Source organism: Arachis stenosperma, chromosome 2 (assembly GCF_014773155.1).
Source record: "Arachis stenosperma cultivar V10309 chromosome 2, arast.V10309.gnm1.PFL2, whole genome shotgun sequence".
NCBI lineage: Eukaryota > Viridiplantae > Streptophyta > Magnoliopsida > Fabales > Fabaceae > Arachis > Arachis stenosperma.
This window is the reverse complement of record NC_080378.1, coordinates 24,860,166-24,863,794: the sequence shown is the minus strand read 5'-3', so window position 1 is coordinate 24,863,794 and position 3,629 is coordinate 24,860,166. Positions and strand designations below refer to the sequence as shown.

At 44.1% G+C, this 3,629-nt stretch overlaps 1 non-coding gene across 1 annotated transcript; it reads left to right on the top strand.

The window, feature by feature from the left end:
- The first annotated feature begins 3,271 nt into the window (after positions 1–3,271).
- On the top strand, positions 3,272–3,379 carry LOC130964755 (small nucleolar RNA R71). The gene has a single exon (XR_009080830.1). It is a non-coding gene; the product is annotated as a small nucleolar RNA R71 (small nucleolar RNA).
- Positions 3,380–3,629: the final 250 nt, after the last annotated feature.

The window sequence follows — 3,629 nt, the reverse complement described above, 5'->3', positions numbered from 1 at the left end:
GTAGAGGACTTGTCCGCCACCTTATAGAGTTCTTGGGCTATAACCTCATGAACCTCCACTTCTTCTCCAATCATGATGCTATGAATCATGATGGCCCAGTCTAGAGTAACTTCGGACCAGTTACTAGTGGGAATGATTGAGCGTTGATAGACTCCAACCATCCTCTAGCCACGGGCTTGAGGTCATGCCTTCTTAATTGAACCGGCTTCCCTCTTGAATCTCTCTTCCATTGGGCGCCCTCTTCACAAATGTCAGTGAGGACTTGGTCCAACCTTTGATCAAAGTTGACCCTTCTTGTGTAAGGATGTTCATCTCCTTGCATCATAGGCAAGTTGAATGCCAACCTCACATTTTCCGGACTAAAATCTAAGTATTTCCCCCGAACCATAGTAAGCCAATTCCTTGGGTTCAGGTTCACACTTTGATCATGGCTCTTGGTGATCCATGCATTGGCATAGAACTCTTGAACCATTAAGATTCCGACTTGTTGAATGGGGTTGGTGAGAACTTCCCAACCTCTTCTTCGAATCTCATGTCGGATCTCCGGATATTCACTCTTTTTGAGTGAAAAAGGGACCTCGGGGATCACCTTCTTCAAGGCCACAACTTCATAGAAGTGGTCTTGATGCACCCTTGAGATGAATCTCTCCATCTCCCATGACTCGGAGGTAGAAGCTTTTGCCTTCCCTTTCCTCTTTCTAGAGGTTTCTCCGGCCTTGGATGCCATAAATGGTTATGGAAAAACAAAAAGCAATGCTTTTACCACACCAAACTTAAAAGGTTTGCTCGTCCTCGAGCAAAAGAAGAAAGAAGAGAGTAGAAGAAAAAGAAATGGGGAAGAAGGGAATGGCTTTGTGTTCGGCCAAAGAGGGGGAGAAGTGGTGTTTAGGTTGTGTGAAAATGAAGGGGTGAAGAAGGGTTTATATAGGAGAGGGGGGGCTCATGGTTCGGTCATGTATGGGTGGGTTTGGGAGGGAAAGTGGTTTGAATTTGAAGGGTGAGGTAGGTGGGGTTTTATGAAGGATGGATGTAAGTGGTGAAGAGAAAGATGGGATTTGATAGGTGAAGGGTTTTTGGGTAAGAGGTGTTGAGGTGATTGGTGAATGGGTGAAGAAGAGAGAGAGTGGTGGGGTTGGTGGGGATCCTGTGGGGTCCACAGATCCTGAGGTGTCAAGGAAAAGTCATCCTTGCACCAAATGGCATGAAAAAACACGTTTTTAGCCAATTCTGGCGTTAAACGCCGGGCTGGTGCCCATTTCTGGCGTTTAACGCCAGGTTCTTGCCCTTTCCTGGCGTTTAACGCCAGTCTGGTGCCCCTTTCTGGCGTTAAACGCCCAGAATGGTGCCAGACTGGGCGTTAAACGCCCACCTGCTAGCCTTACTGGCGTTTAAACGCCAGTAGGTTCTTCCTCCAGGGTGTGCTATTTTTCTTCCTGTTTTTCATTCTATTTTTGCTTTTTTAATTGATTTTGTGACTTCTTATGATCATCAACCTACAAAAAATAAAATAACAAAAGAAAATAGATAAAATATAACATTGGGTTGCCTCCCAACAAGCGCTTCTTTAATGTCAGTAGCTTGACAGTGGGCTCTCATGGAGCCTCACATTTTCTCAGAGCAATGTTGGAACCTTCCAACACCAAACTTAGAGTTTGAATGTGGGGGTTCAACACCAAACTTAGAGTTTGGTTGTGGCCTCCCAACACCAAACTTAGAGTTTGACTGTGGGGGCTCTGTTTGACTCTGTTTTGAGAGAAGCTCTTCATGCTTCCTCTCCATGGTGACAGAGGGATATCCTTGAGCCTTAAACACAAAGGATTCTTCATTCACTTGAATGATCAGTTCACCTCTATCAACATCAATCACAGCCTTTGCTGTGGCTAGGAAGGGTCTGCCAAGGATGATGGATTCATCCATGCACTTCCCAGTCTCTAGGACTATGAAATCAGCAGGGATGTAATGGTCTTCAATCTTCACCATAAGCTTGTTTTCTTGAGTTGTCTGCCATCTCTAGTGAGATTCTTGCAGCTTGTACCTCAAAGATCCCTAGCTTCTCCATTACAGAGAAAGGCATGAGGTTTACACTTGACCCTAAGTCACACAGAGCCTTCTTGAAGGTCATGGTGCCTATGGTACAAGGTATGGAAAACTTCCCAGGATCTTGTCTCTTTTGAGGTAATTTCTGCCTAGACAAGTCATCCAGTTCTTTGGTGAGCAAAGGGGGTTCATCCTCCCAAGTCTCATTACCAAATAACTTGTCATTTAGCTTCATGATTGCTCCAAGGTATTTAACAACTTGCTCTTCAGTGACATACTCATCCTCTTCAGAGGAAGAATACTCATCAGAGCTCATGAAAGGCAGAAGTAAGTCTAATGGAATCTCTATGGTCTCATTTTGAGCCTCAGATTCCCATGGTTCCTCATTGGGGAACCCAGTGGAGGTTAGTGCACGCCCATTGAGGTCTTCCTCAGTGGCGTTCACTTCCTCTCCCTCCTCTCCAAATTCGGCCATGTTGATGGCCTTGCACTCTCCTTTTGGATTTTCTTCTGTATTGCTTGGGAGAGTACTAGGAGGGAGTTCAGTAACTTTCTTGCTCAGCTGTCCCACTTGTGCCTCCAAATTCCTAATGGAGGATCTTGTTTCAGTCATGAAACTTTGAGTGGTTTTGATTAGATCAGAGACCATGGTTGCTAAGTCAGAGGTGTTCTGCTTAGAGCTCTCTGTCTGTTGCTGAGAAGATGATGGAAAAGGCTTGCCATTGCTAAACCTGTTTCTTCCACCATTATTATTGTTGAAACCTTGTTGAGGTCTCTGTTGATCCTTCCATGAGAAATTTGGGTGATTTCTCCATGAAGAATTATAGGTGTTTCCATAGGGTTCTCCTAGGTAATTCACCTCTTCCATTGAAGGGTTCTCAGGATCATAAGCTTCTTCTTCAGATGAAGCATCCTTAGTACTGTTTGGTGCATTTTGCATTCCAGACAGACTTTGAGAAATCAAATTGACTTGTTGAGTCAATATCTTGTTCTGAGCCAGAATGGCATTCAGAGTATCAATCTCAAGAACTCCTTTCTTCTGACTTGTCCCATTGTTCACAGGATTCCTTTCAGAAGTGTACATGAATTGGTTATTTGCAACCATTTCAATTAGCTCTTGAGCTTCTGTAGGCGTCTTCTTCAGATGAAGAGATCCACCAGCAGAGCTATCCAAAGACATCTTGGATAGTTCAGAGAGACCATCATAGAAAATACCTATGATGCTCCATTCAGAAAGCATGTCAGAAGGACATTTTCTGATTAATTGTTTGTATCTTTCCCAAGCTTCATAGAGGGATTCTCCATCCTTCTGTCTGAAGGTTTGGACTTCCACTCTAAGCTTACTCAATTTTTGAGGTGGAAAGAACTTTGCCAGGAAGGCATTGACTAGCTTTTCCCATGAGTCCAGGCTTTCTTTAGGTTGTGAGTCCAACCATGTCCTAGCTCTGTCTCTTACAGCAAAAGGGAATAGCATAAGTCTGTAGACCTCAGGGTCAACCCCATTAGTCTTGACAGTGTCACAGATTTGCAAGAATTCAGCTAAGAACTGATGAGGATCTTCCAATGGAAGTCCATGGAACTTGCAATTTTGT